The sequence below is a fragment of the Mus pahari genome, chromosome 17 (assembly GCF_900095145.1).
Source record: "Mus pahari chromosome 17, PAHARI_EIJ_v1.1, whole genome shotgun sequence".
In the NCBI taxonomy this organism is placed as follows: domain Eukaryota; kingdom Metazoa; phylum Chordata; class Mammalia; order Rodentia; family Muridae; genus Mus; species Mus pahari.
Window position 1 is genome coordinate 65,601,701 of NC_034606.1, and position 21,648 is coordinate 65,623,348.

Consider the following 21,648-nt stretch of genomic DNA (forward strand, 5'->3'; position numbering starts at 1 on the left):
CACATACTCATACACATATCCACACACTCATATCCACACACACTCACACATCCACATCCACACATATACTCTCACACACACATCCACACATACACTCTCTCACACACACATACTCATACATATATCCACACACACTCACATCCACACACATGCACACATACATCCACACACACTCACTCATCCACACATACAGTCTCACACACACATCCACACATCCACTCATACACACATACTCATATATCAACACACACACATCCACACACTCACACACACACACACACAATTTGGTTGCACAAGTAATTTTAAAAGTCTCATAAAATCAGGAGATGTTAACACAAAAATTAAAAATTAAAATTCAAACACCTTTAATCCCATTACCCAGAAGTAAACTATGGTCATTTTTTGTAGCTGCCAAACACGTGGGTGTGTATGTGTGTGTCCATGCTTGTGAGCATAGTATGTGTAGAGAGACTGACTGTACACTTCTGCAACCAGCTTTTCTCAGTGACAAATAGTTTGCACACCCTTTCTTGTCTAATGCTGTTGATGACAGCGTAATGCGGCAGATGACGTACACATGCAAAAGTTAACATTCCTTTGCTGTTGGTAATTTTTTTTCTCAGAAACAACGTGTTTTTAACGGAATTTTTAAGCTATAAGACCACGTATTATGGACGTGTGTGTCGGCTCTGTCAGACTTGGCCTCTAGTGTGGTTACCTGCTAAACCATCTCACTGGCTCAGAAACAACATCTTGATGAGGAAAAACTTTGTAGTCCACCTTTGGGGAGACTGGGAATACCTCTTAGCTTGAGGAGTCACCTAGCCCAGGCCTCTCCCACTGCCCTGCCAGTTCCTTCAGGCAGCCTCCCAGACTGGCCTTGGAATGTGGGATGTCCCTCAAGGCCTACGCCCCGCAGAGGCTGGGAGAACTGCCCAAGAGGACATTGGCCCTGGCCTAGCCAACAGGGAGTCAGAGCGTGAAGGTGTGTTGCATGAAGGTGGTTTCAGGAACACACCTTCACTGAGCCCTGGGTCAAGTTGCACCAGGAAATGGGTTGCTCAGCGCAGGGAGTGAGGTGGCAGCTGAGCGATCCCCACCAATGCAACATGGGCAGCCCTGCCCCCTCAGAAGGCCACTGCTAACTGACTGACTGTACAAGCGCGACCCAAACTGCCACCTCGACCTGCTTTGGAATCAGACCAATCGTCCAAATACTGCTCTGCTGGACTTGTGAACTTAATCCCCTGTGCCTTGACAGACACCTCTCCCTCTGCCTTCTCATTGGCTGGCTAAAGGCTGTGCCTCCTGATCTACCCTAGACTGCGCCCAAAGTAGTTCCACCCCACTCCTCTCCCTCAGAGCAACATTTACCTTCCCCACCTCGGGGCGGGGCGCTGGTGGGCACGGGAAAGGTCCTCTCTGCAGGTTTCTAGATCCCCTTCTGTTCGCAGGAAAGCCGCCGTTACTGCAAATCCAAAAAAAGAATTGAGGGCAAATAAAAGTTGAAACAGAAACATTGTTAGGTCTCATCTTATTTTTGTTTGAGAAATGCAGGCGTTTCCAAGGCAGCCAGGGCTGGAAATACGCGCCTAGGAATACTGCCTCTTGTCTAGCATGAGAGAATCCCCAAGCTCAATCCCCAGGACCTGCTCCTCTCCCCTCACTTACACACACACACACACACACACACACACACACACACACACACACACACGCACGGAATAATTCGGATAGTGGTCAGTGTGGATGTTTAAATACTTTTGAGCTGTTTGCCACCAACCTTATGTGTCCCTCACAGACATCTATCCTCCTTTCTCCGTTTTCCCTCAGCCACCCAGTTCCTACAGGGCCCTGGCTTAATACCCTCTACATTAAGTTCCAGCAACCCCTCCTCAGTGGCCTAGCCCATAAAACAAACACGTGACCAGAATTCATCCCTTTTGGCACCACTGCTGTTAAAAAAAAAAGAAAAAGAAAAAGAAAAAAGAAAAAGCACAACTATTTTATTTTTTTAAACAAATATTTTTTAAAAGATGTATTTATTTATTTTATGTGAGTACATTGTCGCTGTCTTCAGACACCCCAGAACAGGGCATCGGATTCCATTACAGATGGTTATGAGCCTCTGGGTGGTGGCTGGGAATTGAACTCAGGACCTCTGGAAAAGCAGTCAGTGCTCTTAACCATTGAGCCATCTCCCGAGTCCTGCAGGACTACTTTATATTTATTGGAAAACTGACTAGGATTCCATATCGCTTATTGAAAAGACTTTTAAAAATAAATGCAAATACCCATTGCTGGACCCTGTGAGCTGCCTTGTCAGTCAGCTCTCTCTCCAGCCCAGCCCACTAAAGCTCCATCCATAAGCGCATTTGAAAACAGGCTTCTCACTTTGTAAAATATTTATTTATATATTTACTTATTTATTGAGTAGGTGCACATTCATGGCGTAGTTCAGAGGGTACATTTTGAGAGTCTGTTCTTCTCTGCAGAGTAAGCCCTGGGAGTCCGACTCAAGTTACCAGACTTAGCAACAATCACCTTTACCCACTGAGCCAGTTCAGCTGCCCTTGTGTGTGTGTGTGCACGCGCACCTAGGTGTTTTGCCTTATTATAATCTGTATACCACATTCACAATGTGCCTGGGCAGACCAGAAGAGGGTCCTCTAATCCCTTGGAATTGGGGATTTCGGACAGCTGTGAGCCACCATGGAGGTGCTGGGAATCGAACCCAGAGCCTCATAAGAACTGAACCATCCCTCTAGCTTCCTGCCTCTTTTTCCCCCCTTTGAGGCAGGGTGTTACTGTGTTGTGCAGAATCTGAGCTCACACTAGCCCAGGATGAACTTGTGAGTGTCCTGCTCAGGTGCCTCACACAGCAGGGATTGCAGTTCCATGCCACCAGGCCGGGCTTGCATCTCTGACATCAGTCACTTTATCTCATCTATAACACAGAGGATGTGGATAAGATAAAAGTTCTCTTAAAACTGCATCCCATTCAGGACAGGAGCTGTTCTCTCTCGTGCTTAGTGGGCACTGCTCTGAGCTTCGTCTCCCCAAACCCAAAAGAATTAAGTAAGAGGAAACAGCTTTCTCATGTTCGGAGTCTGGTTCCTGGAATCATTTTTAAACTCTGTACTGCTGGTGTCTGCCTTCTACGCAGATCACCCTGAACCCCCGAGAAGATGGATGAAATCTGTGATCAGACATCTCTGAAACGCGCTGTACGATATAAACTGTCCATTGCTGGATAAAAAGTTGTCCCAGATGTAACAGTTTTAGAGAGTAAACATTTTATTCTCTAAGAGGCAGGAGCACAGGAGTCTTAATTGCCTGGTTCTGGCTCATCATGGCCTCTTGTGAAACTGTACACAAGTTGTCCTGCCCGGTGCTGGAGAATCCCCAAGGTCATTCCTATGGCTGGTGGCAGACCTCAGTTCCCGGTTGGCACTGGCTGGATGCCCAAGCTTCTCACAGTTTCTACAGATCTGTTTCTTCATGATGGAAATCCTGGCCCCATTCAAAAGGTTGATGCTGAGTCAGGACTAAGACATCACAGTTAGTAACTGTCCTTTGAGACACCAGGAATGCCAGGAAAGTCTGAGGAGTTTTATTGCTGCAACAAACCACCATAACCAAAAAGCAAGCTGGGAAGGATATGGATTCTTTATAGTTCTACAACACTGTTCATCACCAAAGGAGGTCAGGACAGGAACACAAAGAGGGCAGGAACCTGGAGGCAGGAGCTGATGCAGAGGCCATGGAGGGATGCTGCTTAGGGGTTGCTCACCATAGCTTGCTCAGCCTGCTTTCTTTTTATCTTATTTTATTTTTATTTATTTGTTTGTAGACCCCAGAACCCAGGGAAAAGGCTGGGCCCTCCCACCTGAATCACTAATTAAGAGAATGCCCCACATTTGGCTCCTACGGAGACGCATCCTCAATTGGCACTCCCCCCCTCTCTGATAATTCTCGCCTGTGTCCCGTTGGCAGAAGACGAGCCAACACAGCCGCTAAATTCACAAATGCAGGAAGGGCCGCTGGCTCACGGCGTTGTCTAGATGACATATTGAGATGCCACTGAATATAAGGTATACACCGATTTTTAAAGTGCTAAAAGGAAACCAGGTGTGGTTGCCCACGCCACAGTACACAGAGGGCTGATACAGGAGGATTGCCACAAGTTTGCTGACAGGCTAGGCTACAAAGGAGTTCCAAGCTAGCTTTGACTGTAGAATAAGGCCTCATCTTAGAACAAATAAAGAAGAACATGTACAGCTGAGAGTTGGTAAGACAGCGTGTCCCAGAAGCCTGGAGCAGCCGGGCTTCTGGGTGGTTCCCCTGAGGGTCACTGTGTTAGCCAATTTTTATCATCATGACAAAATCTCAGAAACAAATTATGGAGAGGAAGAAAGATTTATTTGGGTTCCTAATTTCAGAGCCTCATGGTAACTCAGCTGCGGTAACTTGGCTGGGTCATTTCTAGGTGAGTTATGGTGAGGAAAATCATGACTGTATGTGCTAGAGCTTACTTCACAGAAGCGAGAGAGTCAGGAGGAGGTAAGGGACAGGGCACATCCCCAGTGACCTGTTTCCTCTACTTTATAAAACCTCTTCAGCTATGGTCAGGGTTCCATGATTCAGTCACCTCTCAGAACTGCCACCAGCTAGGTCCAGGCCTTCAACACACAAGCCTTTGGGGGTATACTTCACATTCAAACTGTAGCCATCACAACGTGGCTGGGGTAGTTCTGCTCATGATATGTGTATCTACAATTCTTTCCAACAATCCCCAGCATCTTCTTGAGTTAGGGTCACTTGGATGTGCTAGCTGAACTTGGGGTCCCCAGCATCTCCTTGAGTTAGGGTCACTTGGATGTGCTAGCTGAACTTGGGGTCCCCAGCATCTCCTTGAGTTAGGGTCACTTGCATGTGCTAGCTGAACTTGGGATCCCCAGCATCTCCTTGAAGTAGGTTCACTTGCATGTGTTAGCTGACTTGGGGTCCCCAGCATCTCCTTGAGTTAGGTTCACTTGCATGTGTTAGCTGAACTTGGGGTCCCCAGCATCTCCTTGAGTTAGGCTCACTTGCATGTGTTAGCTGAACTTGGGGTCCCCAGCATCTCCTTGAGTTAGGTTCACTTGCATGTGCTAGCTGAACTTGGGGTCCCCAGCATCTNTCACTTGCATGTGTTAGCTGAACTTGGGGTCCCCAGCATCTCCTTGAGTTAGGTTCACTTGCATGTGCTAGCTGAACTTGGGGTCCCCAGCATCTCCTTGAGTTAGGGTCACTTGGATGTACTAGCTGAACTTGGGGTGGTGCTTTAAATTCTTTCTTACACAAAAGAAATCTGGAGGTGGAAGTGTTGGTGTAGGAACCCCACCAGCACCCAGGAGCTTCAGCCACATGACTTAACTCTCAAATTACATTCCAAAGGACCTGGTGGCGCTCCAGATCTACATTGTCACCCAAAGTGGGCAAAATGGAATGAGCAAAGGCTGCTCCTCCCCAGGGGCCCCTCTCCTAACAGCTTTGCTATCCTGCGGCATGGCCCAGCCACCCTCTCCTTTTTCTCCTACATTTAGTGTGCATGCCTCATGGGGGTGAGGGGTACTCATGTCTGTGGCAGTGTGCATGCCGTGTGTGTGTGTGTGTGTGTGTGTGTGTGTGTGTGTGTGTTTGAGTGTATGTGTATGTGCTTGTTCCTGTGGAAGTGTGCATGCCTCTAGTGTGTGTGTGTATGTGTGTGTGTGTGTGTGTGTGTGTGTGTGTGTGGTGCTCATGTCTGTGGTAGTGTGCATGCCTCGTGTGTGTGTGTCTGTGTGTGTGTGTGCTTGTTCCTGTGGAAGTGTGCATGCCTCTGTGTGTGTGTGTGTATCTGTGTGTGTGTGTGTGTGTGCTCATGCCTTTGGAAGTGTGCATGCCTAGTGTGTGTGAGTGTATATGTGCTTGTTCCTGTGGAAGTGTGCATGCCTGTGTGTGTGTGTGTGTGTGTGTGCATGCATGCTCATGCCTGTGGAAGTGTGCATGCCTCATGTGTGTGTGTATGTGTGTGTGTGCTTGTGCCTGTGGAAGTGTGCGTGTCTCTGTATATGAGGTGTTCATGCCTATGGAGTAGGAGGACAACATTTGGAGTCAGCTTCCCCCCACCACACCACATGGATTCTGGATTCAGAACTCAGGTCACCTGGCTTGACAGCAAGTGCTGAGCCATCTTACACACCCCGATGTCTCGACAGCACACATTTCCATTCTTTCAGGAAGAGAGAGGAGGCTGTATGTAGGGGTCCACAGTGTCCTCTCTGGAGGGCTAGGATGACAAGTAGTAATAACATCGCTCCTGGAAAGAAAACACAGACTCCACTCCTCAAGGTGAACTCTCCACGGTGAGAGTAAGTCACCGAGCAGTTACCCGGGTCAGCCTCCTCTCTCCCGATCTGCTTCAAACCCTGGCCACCGTGTTCTTTAGTGGAAGCTGGGTCCCTACCCCGCCTCAGATGAATATTAATCTCTCTGAGGCACCTCCATGAAATCCAGTCTCTGCCAGTATTTGGCCCACAGGGGAACCCAAGGTATGCTTTGGGCCTGAGAGACACAGAGGAAGTTCTTTGAAAAACTTTTAGAGAGCTTCTCAGGCCAGAGGGAACGTCTGCTTCTCCTGCTCTCTGAAAACTGCCATCTACCTGAGGTGTCTGACACTGCAGCATCTACCACGCGACTTTCAGGGCTGTCAGTCAAAAACCAACATGGAAAGGGTGGTAGAGAATACGGTGGGAGAGTCCTGGAATGGGATCCTTCTTGACTCAAAATGGACTCTACAGCGCCGGGCATGGTGGCACACAACTTTAATCTCAGTACCCGGGAGGCAGAGGCAGGTGGGTTTCGGAGTTCGAGGCCAGCCTGATCTACAGAGTGAGTTCCAGGACAGCCAGGGCTANACAGAGAAACCCTGTCTCAAAAAACCAAAAAAAATAAAAAAATAAAAATAAAAATAAAAAATAAAAAGGACTCTACAGAGCAGAGGGACCTCAAACCAGTGTCTGAACCCAGAGAGACGACAGGCGTCCAACACCCAGAGAGACAGGCACAGAACAGGGCGTCCAACACCCAGAGAGACAGGCACAGAACAGGGCGTCCAACACCCAGAGAGACAGGCACAGAACAGGGCGTCCAATACCATCCTGTGACAGAAAGAATACACAAAGGCCCCCAGAGGAACAGAGAAGAGGCCAGCTGTTACCTGTGATGAGAGCAAGGAAGCGACCAAACACTGTGAACACAGGGGACTTCCTGAGATCAACTCTACTTCTTGATGGTTACAGTTGGCTCACCAGGCACAAATTTGTCAAAATCCATTATTTTCTCAGTCCGTGTTTTGTACACCATGTAAATTATTTTTATAAAGTCCGTGATGATGGAGAGAGAGAGAGAGAGATATCAGTTAGGACGGCCTTGCCTTGTAAGCATAAGAACCAGCATTAGCCATCAGAACACAGCTGAACACCAAGAATGGCCACACACTTGTGATCGCGATGCTGTGGGGGAGAAAACCAGAGCATCCTTCCGGGCTCAATGGCCAGCGGCCTAGCCTACGTGCTGAGTTCTGGACCAGTGAGATACCCTGTCTCAAAAGTGGGGCTGGAGAGATGGCTCAGTGGTTAAGAGCATTTACTGCTCTTCTGAAGGTCCTGAGTTCAGTTTCCTGCACCTACACAGCAGCTCACACCTGTCTGATGCCATTTTCTGGTGTGCAGATATACATGCAGATAAAATACCCATAGGCATAAAATTATGTAAACAAATACATATTTTAAAACCTAAAAAAGGTGGATGTCAGCTGAGGAACAACAATTCAAGATTGTACTCTGTGCACACACACTCATGCACATACTCACACTCTCACACATACAACCACACTCATATACACTCACACACTCATACACACACTCTCACACACATTCATGCACACACTCTCTCACTCACACATGCACACTCATGCACATACTCACACTCACTCACATATACACATACACTTACACTCATATACACTCACACACTCATACACACACTCTCACACACATTCATGCACATACTCTCTCACTCACACACACATTCATGCACATACACTCACACACACACATACACTTACACTCATATACACTCACATACTCATACACACACTCTCACACACATACATGCACACACACACAACACACACATTTATATACAGAACAAAACATGACACTTTTTTTTAAAAAATGAAGGGGGCAGGGAGAGAGCTAATATGAATCCTCCTGTCTCAGCCTCCCAAGTAGCTGGTGCACCACCTCACCACCTCACACAAGAACACAAGAAACAAACAAAGGCTTTAGGCAGGTTCCTGGCAACACTGTTAAGCCCTTGACTTAGGCAGCAGCCTCTGCCCAGATCTTCTTGTTTGGTGACAAATTCACTCAATAAACCATTTTTAAGAAGTTAGGTCTTGGTGGCTCGAGCCTTTAACGCTAGCACTTGAGATGTCTTGCGAGGCAAAGGCAGGTGAATCTCGGTGAGTTCCGAGCCATGGGAAATGCTGCAGGGTAGGCAAGGATGCCATCCTGGGACTGAGGCTTCACAGATCCAGTGTAGGCCTTCGGGGGAAGGCAGACCTTGTCCAAAGAGGGTGCTGCACAGCAGAGTGGGGCCGGCTCTTGTATCTGTGTCTCTGCGACCAGTTCATCTGGAAGCATCTCTGAGAGAGGACATTTCAGCTATCCCGAACAGGCTTACCAGGCCTTGGCCACCAGACCCAACCAGAAGGAGGAAAGCTGAGATGTGAACCCTCCACAGGAGAGTGCAGGAACAGAACAGCATCAGCTCTGCTGCCCACAGGCCAAGTTGACTCAACTCGGCCTTGCATCCTACCGATGCAACATCCATCCTTCCACAGTCACCAGGGGTAAACTAAGTCACCAGGTAGGTGCCTGGACAGCTAGGCATTTGTCCCTCAGCCCTCGGGAGTTTCAGAGTCACGGATACTACGAACCAGAGGGTAGAGCCAGGTATGGCCTCCCCAACCCGTGGCTGCCCTTGTCTTCCCTAGACGCCTTTTGAAGTTGCAAGGTGATAGCGCCCTCTACAAATGTGTGGGGCCACAAACATCCCAGGCAGCTGGGGAACAGGCAGCTGGGGAACACGGGTTGGACGGGTTCACATGAATCAATGCACCCAAGTGTCTAGTGTTATGCCCGGCACACAGTAGGTGCTCATCAAACGGGGGTAACATCCTCCTCTGCCTTTGCAGCAGCCTCGTGCTGATCTGCTGCTGCCAGAGTGCCAGCTATGCTTGCATGCCAGGTTTTCTGAGCTTCCCTTCGCTGTATCCTGTTTGTGGTGGTATAGTGACCGCAGAGGATTTCCTCTCCTTGTCCCTCCCTTCCTTCCAGTTCCTACTCTGCCCTACTTCTTCCAGGAAGCTCTCCCTGACTGCCAAGGTCTGGGTGACCTCTCAACTCGGGGATCCACATTCCCTTCACAGTTGAATTTCAGGCTCTCCCAGCCCAGTTCAGATGAGACCTGCACCATAAGGCCACTGGCCTCACGAAGGAAAGGCTACCCTCTCCCCTCTCTCACCACATGCCCACTCATTGCAGAAGGCCTTGTGGGGGTTGGGGGAGTGAGGAGGAGGCCACCTGCCAGAGTGGCAGCAGACAGGCCAGCTAAATCCTTGACCTTCGCTTTAAGAGGTCGGGCATAGTTCAATAGAGCACTCCAGGCTGAATCCCAGCTCATTCACCCTGGTCCCGGGGATGAGGGATAGAGGAGGAGGGTACGAAAAGGGAGGAGGGCCTTCTCTTCCAAGAGCCCGGTGCCTTCATCCCTGGCTTTCTGAGCACTGCGCACTGAGGAGCACCCTGAAACCCACACTCCCATCCCCCAGCAGTGCAGAAGCGGAGGGTGGGCGGGGGCAGAAAGGAGGGAAGCCGGTGCCTGGAACGGAATGAGGGTTCAACGCAGAGCCTTTTACGAGCAGAGTCCTTTCCTTTGTTGAGACCGGGGTTTCATCTCTGTCCAGGTCCTGGCTGGCCCTAGACCAACATCATTTTCGTAATTCTCTCCTTCTTAGATCTAACTAGGGTAGAGAGGAGGTCCCCGGAACCGCGGGATGGTCGGATGGAGTCCCATGTGTAATAGTGTTTTGTGTTTGTTTCATTTTTTGTTTTTCCGGAGTGGCCACAATCGTCAGATCAGGGAATGACCCACATTGGGTCTAGCCCCAGCCACCCGCCGCCTCCCCCACAGGAGGCCAGTGAGGTCTACCCTCTGGAGATGCTATGCAGATGAAATGCAAAGCAGGCCAAGATGTCTGTGGGGATTGGCTGGTACCGAAGGCCTTGTGGCCCAATCCTGGACTGTTGGAGGCCTGAGCTCCCCTCCCTCCCCGCCCCCCAGCCCCGGCCTTGTCTGGCCGATAAATCAGCTCAGTCATCATTAATGGCTCCTGACTAATTGCCTGGACTTGGGCTCCAGGGCTCGGGTCGCCCACATTAAAATTCAATCAGGCCTAGCACTAGCTATTAAATATTCATTGGGAGAGCTTCCCGAAACCAGGNNGGGGGGGGGGGGGGGGATGGGTTGGATAAAGAGGGACTACCTGGAGCTGCAGCCTACTTCTAGGGGCCGATGTGCTCACACTGGTTTACTTGTCTGCAACTGCAGCCCGGTTTCCAGTCTGTTCCAGCGGGCAGATTCCTCTCCGGAAGCCTCGGAGCCATCTAGGGAAGACTCTGAGACCAAGATGCCTTACAGGAGTAGAGATAAGTCAGACAGGCCCCCAGAGCCTGCTCTGTGGTCTGTGCATGTGTGCTTGGTCACCTTGCCTCAGGGGACCCCTCTGCAAACTATGAAGAGTATTGGGACCTTGGGTTCCTTACATTCCATCTAGGAACGAAGTAGCTCCACCTACAGACACTTGTCCGGGGGCTAGAGAGATGGCTGGGTGGTTAAGAGCAAGTACTGGCCACTCTTGCAGAAGACCTTAAGTTTGGTTACCAATACCCTAGTGGGTTGGGTCACACAGCTACCTGTAACTCCAGTTCCAGGGGATGGATGATCATACACACACACAAGAGAGAGAGAAGACAGAGAGAGGGAGAGAGGGGAATTAAAAGTAAAATAAATCCTTAAAAAGAAATGACCAAAAAGCCAGAGTCTTGTCCAGCCTGGAGCTGTAATGGAAAATATCTGGATCCCAGAGCTCCAGGCCAGCCTGGGCTTTAAGACCCTGTCTCAAAAGCCAACGGCAAACTCCCTCCTGAGCAGAGCCTGCAGGTGCCACGCACTGTCCAGGCACTGGCTGACGTCAGGGCTCAGGGGCAGAGCATCTGCACTGCAGGATGAGTGTGTGCTGAAAGGAAGGAGAGGGTCTAGGCAGTCCCCCTCCTCCTCCCTTAGTCCAGGAATGCAAACCCCCCAGCTTCTGATACTGCGCAGGAGGCCTAGAAGTTCTAAAGCAGGGGTCCAAGGGGTGAGGTGGGATGGGGGATGGAGGGAGGGGTGAGGGGGGATGCTGAAAAGCTGAGCACACTTATGCACACCCACACTGTAGTCACAGGGCTATAAAGAGAGTCCAGCAGAAGCAATGTTAGCAGAGACCCAAAGCTTGTGGGTCTGCTCAGGAGCAGGCACTCCTGAGACTCCCAGCGTGAACACCAAAGGGTGTTAGGAGAGACAAAAGTACCAGGCTATCTGCTAGGAGGGACCCACGCCCTCTTGGTTCCTCGAGATTCTTTGGAAACTGAGCACTTGCTCACAGACCTCCTTCCCTTTAGTTCAGCTCTCCCTGTTTCTGAGGCTTGGGGTGGGACACAGCAGGAAGGCTAAGCCTGATGGAATGACAGAGAGTCCCTCAGGCACTGCAGAGAAACCTCTGCAAAGCTCCAGGGCGAGTGTGAGGCTCAAGGACCACAGTTCTTGAGGAACACAGGATGACACTTTTTGGAAGATAGCATCTCTCCATGTAACTCTAGCTGGCCTAGAACTCACTGTGTAGACTTATAGAGAGTTGCCTGCCTCTGCCTTTCTGTTCCATCATATCTAAGCACATCCAATACTGGCCCAGCAGGAAACCAAAAACTCTCACCTGAGAACGTCTACTCCTCAGGGCTTCAGTGCTCTGCAACAGGAAAAAGTACCCAAGAACCATCCCCTGTCCAGGAAGCAGGCAGGCCCCAGGGCTGGGTGCAGAACACGGTGTCTGGCAGCCATTAGCCATTAGGAAAGGAGCTGGGGCTGGGAGGCCTCAGAGCTCAGCAGGTCAGGAGTGACCTCAACCAAGTGTCCGATTCCAAAGCCAAACGTCACAGGCAATCCAGAATTCCAGGCTCGTCCCACGTGTGGTTCCCATTACGGCTGGTTGGGGTCTTCCTAAAGGCCGGGCTGGATCTCCGAGCCCCTCCCCCAGGACTACCACACTCCTTCAGGCCCTTTGGAATGTCTTACCCAGCTCCAAGATGTGGCCTGCCTGAGCACAGTCTTTGGATTTTCAGAGGGATACCCCTCCCCCCCCGAAACAGGCTTCCACTCACTAGATGGTTATGAGGGGTATGGTGTGTGTGTGTGTGTGTGTGTGTGTGTGTGTGTGTGTGTTCAAACTCTTTAAGAGGTCAAAGGGATAGCCTGTAGCCTTCCAAAGAAAGCTAATTTCCAAAGACCCCTACCCTGAGCCCAGGGGGTCTTCTCTCCAGGTCAGCTGCTTTGATTCCCACTGCAACTGGGCAGCCTGGATAATTGCAACTGGCCCCATGACCTTTGACTCCCAGGCCCTAGCTCTACAGTGCTCAGAATGCGTGCACCCTGAAGCCCAGGCTTGCTACTCAAACCATACTTTCTGTCAGCACTTGTGCTAACTTCCCCAGGGCTCTGTGGCCATGGGTACAACCTGGTCCCTGCACAGATTTGTGCCATGGTATTTTTAGACTCATGATGAGGTTGTAAAACATTTTAAAGTATTGCCAACAGTTTAAAAAAAACCTGAACCAACAGATACAAACATACTTCCTTGTAAATAGTGAGGGGCATGATGGTGCACACCCATAACCCCTGACTCTGGGAACTCAGGCAAAAGGATCAGAAAGTTCAAGGTCATCTTCCCCTACATAGTAAGTTCAAGACTATGGGCTACATGAAACCTTGTTAAAGAGGTGGGGGGAATGGGGAGAAGGGGGGAGGAAGAGGAAGAGGAGAAGGAGGAAGAAGAAGAGGGGGAGGAAGAAGAGGAGGAGAGGGGGCAGGAGGAGAAGGAGGAGAAAAATGAACCTGGCATGTTGCTCATGCCAACAATTGGCTGAAGCTTCCTAACAGCAGTGAGATCTTACCCAAACACTAACTGAAGACCCCACTGGGCCCTACTGTCTCCCAAGTCTAAAGCTCAAGTTAGGCTGGGTAGTGGTGGCATGTGCCTGTAAACCCATCACTTAGGAGGCAGAGGCAAGCAGATTTCTGTGAGCTGGAGGCCAGCCTGGTCTACAGAGAGTTCCTGAACAGGCAGGGCTACACAGAGAGACTCTGTTTCAAAACAAACAAACAAACAAACAAACAAAAACAACTAGACAGAGACAGGCAGAGACAAAGAGATAGAGACGCAAAGAGAAACTAAATAGTAAAAAGGTGTATTTAAAACATTTTTAAAGGGAGATCAAGCCCAGGAGCCCATGCATGCTCATTCTAGGCAAGGGCTCCACCTCTGAACCACATCCCAGGCCCTGGGCCGCCTTCCAGCCAGGGACATTTTTCTCTCACTTCCTGGCCTTGGAACCCTCTCTCTCCCTGAAAAGATACTTCAAGGTGCTAGAGCAAATTCAGGTCTAGCTGGCTTGGCCTGAGAGGCATGTCTGTCCAGGCTCTCCTCCAGCACAGGCCCCATGCCTGCCAGGGGACTCCCTGACCCAGTCTTGGGGAGCACTCTTCTGCTTAGAGTACTTCTTGTCTGCCCTGGGGAAGTTACCTTCAAATTGACCAGTGGGCCCTTTGGCTCCAAAAAACTTCCCAAGGCATGCTCCCTCTGTAGAAAAACCACCTCTAGGACCAAGAGGCCTGCCAGGTATCCCAGGCCACCAGCCTGGTGCTAGGGACTCATTGGGGAAACTCTGGGAGTAGGGAGAGGCAGAGTCTCTGCATCTTAGGTTGGAAGCACATTTGCTTCTCCGTGTGACCCCTGTGACCAGTGAGCAGAATTTCTAAAGGAAACAAGGAGCACTGATTGTGTGGGGGTGGGGGGACCTGGGGGTGCTCGGGCGTGTGTGTGGTAGCTCAGTGCAGGCTCAGCCCCTGCAAGGTCACGGGCACAAGGGCTTTAAAAATACATGTTTTTGACTGGCCCTTGGTATATAGCCCAGGCTAGCCTCTAACCTGCCTTCCTGCCAACCTGCACCCTGCTACTTCTGGAGTCACATGCATGAGCATAGGACACCCCAATGAAAAAAACCTTTCAGTGGGAAAAAAAAAAAAAAAAAAAAAAAAACGGGTGTCTTAGTCAGGGTTTCTATTCCTGCACAAACATCATGACCAAGAAGCAAGTTGGGGAGGAAAGGGTTTATTCAGCTTACATTTTTATACTGCTGTTAATCACCAAAGGATGCAGGACTGGAACTCAGGCAGGTCAGAAAGCAGGAGCTGATGCAGAGGCCATGGAGGGATGTTCTTTACTGGCTTGCCTCCCCTGGCTTGCTCAGTCCACTCTCTTATAGAACCCAAGACTACCAGCCCAGAGATGGCACCACCCACAAGGGAACCTCCCCCCTTGATCACTAATTGAGAAAATGCCTTACAGCTGGATCTCATGGAGGCACTTCCCCAACTGAAGCTCCTTTCTCTGTGATAACTCCAGCTGTGTCAAGTTGACACAAAGCTATCCAGTACAACGGGCCAGAGTAGGAGAAAGCTTGATGTCCCCAGGGTCGATTCTCGAATATCTATGACCTTCTCTGTCCAGATCCCACCTTCACTGCTGTAGCTGTTGATGAAGAACAGGGGTGGTATTGGCCTAGCCGGATCCCTAGCTCAGGCCCTCCTTTCTCAAGGCTCCCAGATGTCACAGACCCTTACCTCAATGGTGTATTTTGTTTGTTTGCGTTTTGAGACAGGATCATGCTCTGTAGCCTAAATTTGCACGGTGCCTTCTCCACTTAATAAATGCTGGGATTATAAGCGAGCTTGGCTCTCAGCTGACTCAAGAGCCCTACCCGGCCTTCCCGGGGCTATTACAAAAGGGATTCCCCCCAGATCAGCAGAACTAACTGCTCTAGCCAGCATGTTTTCCATCTCTTCCCAAACTCTAGAATCAGTATTCAGGTCACACCCAAGAAGCCGATCCTAGGGAGCAGCGTGCGACTCTGATCCCTAAGTGCCAGAAAGCCAGCCTCCTGGTCCCAAGATCTAGGTTGGGCCTCCTCCAGCAGCTCAAGTCTGAGCCTTGGCTTCTCCACTCCAATCCTCCCCACACTGACGCTTCTGTGGGTTCCAGATCGCAGGCGTCACATCTCAAGGCCAGTTGATGAGGGAGCCTGGGAGGGATAACCCCACCCCCCTCCAGATCTGACTCTGTGAGGCAGAGCCTGAGAGACACAGTGCGCGCCAGGGTGGGGGAGCTGACCAATCTCCCACCAAGCGGCGGAAGAAGGCCATGGCTCGCCCAGGCTGTCCAGGGCTGTGGGGGAAGGGAGGCGCTGAGAGCAGATGGCAGCAATTACCGTTCGGACCCTCCCCCGCCTGCAGCCCCAGGCCAGAAGATCGGCTTCGCTGGCTCTGCTGGCTCTGCTCGCAGGCTCTGAGGACCTGAGGGGCGGGAAGCACAAGGGGCACCGGCGTTCCAGTTTAGTGGCAAGGGTATGAGTGTCAGGTTGGGACAACTCTTTCTCTAGAGAGATCCCCTCTGGAACTGGGAGGAACCGTCCTTCCTCGCAGAGTTCCCAGCATCCGCAGTGCCTCAGAGGTCCGAAGATTTATTTGCAGGCTGGATAGAAGGAAGCTATATGACTGTGCGGGTTGTGAGCTAATCAAAGACCCAGAGGTTGAATGGTGTCCGAAATTTAAGCCTTGAGACTTAGCAGGCAACTGTCCTGGAGAAAGGCAAAGAGCACCCTTCCTCACAAAAGCAAGGCAGGGGGTTAAGGCCGCTGGGACCGCCCTAATTAACCTGCTGATTAGAAGAGAGAGTAAATGGCTAGGGTTAGACCCCGTGTTAGGGGCAGGCTTAAAGAGAGGAGGGCTCCAGAAGCTCAGAACAGAAAAAGCTGCATCATTTGGCTCCTTGGTCCTTACTGAATTCCTTTCCCTTCTTGGCCTGAATCTTGTCCCTGTGTCTTGAAGACAGGGCCTGACCCCAGATTTGTTGTACAACTGAAAAAGCTCTCAGTTCTCCAGGATCCATTTGCCTAGCAACAAAAAGACATATCTATCAAAACAAAACAAAACAAAAAAAAAAAAAAAACAAAAAAAAAAAAAAACCGAATCCAGAAATCCGAGGGCACAAACACTAATCCAGAAAACCGAGGCCATATGCTTTGCTCTCTCTGCTTGCCACCGACATGCTCCCCTCAGAAGAAAGCCCCACACCCCACATTCCCCCAAGTCCCCATTCATTGCCTGCTGCTCCTTGAATTTGACAGGCTTGACCTGAATGGCCCCTTTCACTGGTCCCCTCTGCCGTGGTCCATACTGCAGAGGCAGCCCCATCCACTGCATCCACAGTTATAACTGCCACTGAACCTCACGTATCTCTTCCACAGGACACACCAATTCTGTAACTATGCTCCTCATTCACTTGCTTGGCAGTCACAGTCTCATGCCCTTGTCTGGCTCACTATCTGGTAGGGCAATGGAATAAACCTTGAAGACACTCCACACTCCACACATATTCTGAACATTTAACAAATGGAGACATCCCTGAATACCAAGCCAGATGCTGCTTCATTGGTCACCTCTGCCCGAAAGGGCTTCTCTCTGAGAGGAACCAACTGCAAGCAGTGTATACACCGTGCCCCCAGAGACACCTTACCTGAGTTGTCTGCTCTGAGTACAGACTCAGTGCTGAGCATTATTCTCAAAACCTTAGATGGCTTAGCTAATTAACTTTACAAACCACCCTATAACGCAGACTGTAATGTCATCATCATCTTAGAGGCAGATACACCAAAGAACCCAGTTACTCAACAAACGCAAGCATGGTGCAAGCCCTGGATTCAGATCACTACCACACGACAGGTTTGGAGTGGGCTACTAAAGACTGCGCCCAGGACAGTTCATAACTATTGCAGGGAGGCGAAACAGATCAGGATATTGGGGAAGAGCCTGACAATGAGGCGGGGCGCAGGATAATCTTGTCAAAAGGAAGGGAAAGCACAGGCATGGTGGTGCACACCTTTCATCTCAGCACTCTGTATTAGTCAGGGTTCTCTAGAGGACTGATGCTGCCACCCTTTAATACAGTTCCTCATGTTGTGGTGACACCCAACTATAACATTATTTTTATTGCTACTTTATAACTATAATTTTGCTACTGTTATGAATCGTAATGTAAATACCTGTGTTTTCTGATGGTCTTTGGTGACTCCTGTGAAAGGGTCATTTGACCCACAAAGGGTGCGTGACCCACAGGTTGAGAACCTAGAGGAACAGACCTTGTAGAATGAATATACATATATAGATGTATTCATGCATATATCTATGCTACATATATATGTGCAGTTGTTCATCTAGTCCAGCAATGACTGTCTACCATCAGGAGGTACAAGAATCATGTAGTTAAAGCCACAAGGCTGGATGTCACAGCTGATCTTTAATATGTAGCAGAATCCCAAAGATGTATTCTCTCATTCCAGTGAAGGAATGGACTTGCTAGGAAGAGCAAGCAGACAAAGATAAAGCAAGCTTTCTTCTTCCGTGTCCTTTATGGAAGGCAGAAGCAGGCAGTTTTCTGAGTTTGAGGCCTGCCTGGTCTACAGAGTAAGTTCCAGGACACAGGACAGCCAGGGCCACACAGAGAAATTGAATTAGGGGGAAAAGAAGAGAGAGAGAGAGACAGAGACAGAGACAGAGACAGAGACAGACAGAGAGAGACAGACACAGAGACAGACACAGAGAGAGAATAAAGAATCAGGGAAGGAAGGGTGCAATGACCCCAAGGAAGCAATAATGGTGTGCATACTTGGGAGTAACCAATAGCTCTGTAATTTGACCCAAGGTCTAGTCAACAGGAGGAAATCAAATGTGGTGCGGGAAAACTAGCTAACTAACTACCTAGGACTAGTTAACTAACTATATAGGACTAGTAAAGTCACAGGTCTTGGAGGAGAATCTATAGTTACCTCATTCATTCATTCATTCATTCATTCATTCATGGCTTTTTTTGAGACAAGGAAGTACTTCACCTGCCACGGGGGGGGGGGGGCGCTAGTGCATGAATTAGATCAAGGGTACCTTCCTGTCACCCTTTGTTCCTCTTCATCATGGCCACTACTGGAAGCCCTGCTAGGCTGAGGGCCTGAGCTCCCAATCATGGCCTCCTCTGCACCTTGCCTTATGTGCAGCTAGAACTCCAGGGAAGTTCAGTTCAGCCCAGGTGTGACTGGAGAGAAGCAGGAGAGAAGTGAAGGAAGACCGGGACAGGGGTGCTAGCATCAGCCCCCGAGCCAGACTTTTTTCCTTGTAACCCAGTCTGACCTCAGACTTATAACCCTGTCTCAGCCAGGCTGCTCAGCACACTCAATCTCTTGTCACCTTAAATTTCTTTACATAGTCTCTCTCACTGAACCCAGAGCTCTCCATGTCCACCCCCCTACCACACACACACACACACACACACACACACACACACACACACACACACACCGTGCTAGGATGACAATGTTGCAGAAACACTCGGACTTCCTTCCTCACATGTATTCATTTGTTTCTTTGTTTCTTCGTTGTGGACTTGCCTCAGTGTATATGCTGAGGTTAGCGCTCTCTCCCTCCATCTGTATGAAGACTCTGGAGATACAGCTCAGGTCACCAGATCTGTGCAAGCACCTTTACTGGTGGAGCCATCTTACAGGCACCACTCTGCCTTTGGGGAAGACAGACTCAGGCCACCACACCTTTATGGCAGACACTTTGCTGACTGAGCCATCTTCTCAGCCCGGGACCTCATCTTCTTCATCTGTAAAAGATGATGAGAGATCTGGCCCACATTTCTGAGCTGGTTCCTGTGTAGGCTATGAAGGGCAAGTCCATGAAAGGCCTGCCTGCCCTTTTCTGTCTTTGCAGGGACCTGAGCGGGTAGGAGGCACTGAAATGACTAGGTCCCTTCCCCCACAGCCCTGTCCCCCAGAATTTATAGATTCCTTATTGTCTTGCACAATGGCCTTCCTGGGGAGGGGGTGTAGTGGGAGAGGGGCCTGGGGAATGGAGAAGTCAAAGGCTAATTAAAAGCCAGCCACACCCGAAGCCCCTGTAGGACAGACTGAGAGTGAATGGCCATGCCTCTCAGCAGTTCTAATGTCCTGGCTTCTGTGGCTCTCTTTGCTGGGAGCAGCACCCAGGTGAATCCATTGCTGATCTTTCCACCTGCCATTCAGCTCCCCCATCCCCACCCCACCCCATGATTCCTGTAACTTTAGCTCACCTTTGGTAGTGCTGAACTTTCTGTGGGTGTTCTGAGGCCTCTGAGTGGAAGGGTCCCCAAGACCCTGGGAGATGGGCTCCTCCCCCACTCTGGCCTCAGGGGAGACGGAGGGAGGCTGAGAGTAGTAGACCTGACAGATGGTGCGCCATGTTAATAGATGACATGGAAAGCAGAATTACTCAGCTGCTTGTCCGTGCTCTTTCCCCACCAAAAGGGGTGGCCTTCACAATAAACTCAAAGTGAAAGGCTACTGAGAAGAGAGAGAGAGAGAGAGAGAGAGAGAGAGAGAGAGAGAGAGAGAGAGAGACATGGGCCACAGAGAGCAGGGAAAGATGTGGCTTGGATGCCTGTCACGCATCTGCCAGGTGAGGTCAGCCAGACCCTTCAACCTCTGGGGCTTGTCTCCTCGTCTATCACACAGATCCATGGAAACTTCTGCCTTGTCTTTCTCCCTGGCTTTTCTGAAGGCAAGTAAGTGTTGGCGTCTGTCAACTGAGCATTAAACAGGGCGTGGTGGCACATGCCCACATTCCCAAGGCTCGGGAGGCCTTGTGAGGTCCACACCAGCTGCATAGTAAGACCCTACCTTACCAGAAAAAAGAAAGTGTCTAAGAGGGGGACGAGCCAACACTAAGCAAATATGAGAGATACACTGTAAGGAGGGCTTTTACTTTGTGAGCTAGTTAAAAAATAGAATAGAAATTTCATAGCAACTTGCTTTTCAGTTGTGGGATGAAGAAATGGCTCAGCAGTTAAGAGCAAATATTGTTTTTCCTGAGAACCTGATGGTTCTATCTGATATTTCTCTGATGCTCCAGGGAATCCAGTTCCCTATTCTGATCTCCAAGAGCACAAACCTACACATGCAATTAAAATAAACCTTAAATTATATATATATATATAGTCTGAGAACAACTTGACAGAGTTGGTTCTCTCCTCCCACCATGTAGATCCCAGGAATTGAACTCAGGTCATCAGACTTGGTGGCAGACACCCTTAACCACTGAGCCATCTCACTGACCCTTGGAATTTGCTTTTAGTGTCATGTATGCCCATGTGTCCAAAGTCCAGCTGAAATGAGTAGGAGGATGAGACTGGGTTGAAGGACGCAGAACAGAGGACATTCTTCACTAACATCTGCGGAGAACATTGGCTGGATACAAAGTATCATGTGAAATGTGCTAATGAGAAAGGATCATGAAATGTGATAAAGGGGTAGGGCCTCTGGCAGGCTGGGGACCAAGCTGCTCAGTCTAAGTGAGTCTGGTGGCCCTGTGAAGGGACTGTCACAGAGTCTGTTGACTGTACTCTTGATGGGTGATGAGGCTTTCTGTTTCCTAAGAGTCCCCGTACCTGAGTCCTGAAGATGCTGCCCCTGAATGCCCACCAGCCAGGGCTTGAGCTAAGAGGAGAGAGGGTCATGAGGGCCTGGAAAGTGTCTGAGAGACCCCTCCCCTTTCCCCATGGGGAGTGCTGAAGGGTTTGTCACAGGTGCACTGCAATGATGCTGAAGACCATCCTGACTGAACTTCACCCATGACCCTTGCTCCTGTCCACGCCCCAGGGCCATCGTCCATAGAGGGTGGGCTGATCAGAGCCAACCCTAAATCAATCCCAGACTTCCCTGGCCAGCTCTGAGTTATGAGCTGTCGGCATTGTGATGTAGATCATGGTTGGGGAGTAGGGGACATGACCTATGGCAGATCACACTGGACCCCCAGAAGGGGCCAGAGTTGGGGTCATAGGTCATCTCCTCCAATCTCTGCCCCACTCTGCTGGGTCCTGTCCCTGGCCTAATATTTAAACTGGGCGAAGCCATTTTTGTACTGACCTGTGGCCCCAGCAGGTCATCTGCCATCAAGTCTACCTATAGCCTGCTCTTGGGAATAGCCTTCAGAAGAGAGAAAAAGGATGTGGTAAACATGAATTTGGTTGCTTGATGGAGCCTGTGTTCCAAACCACACTCAGCTCCTCCCTTGGGGCCTTGTCCATAGAATTGCTTC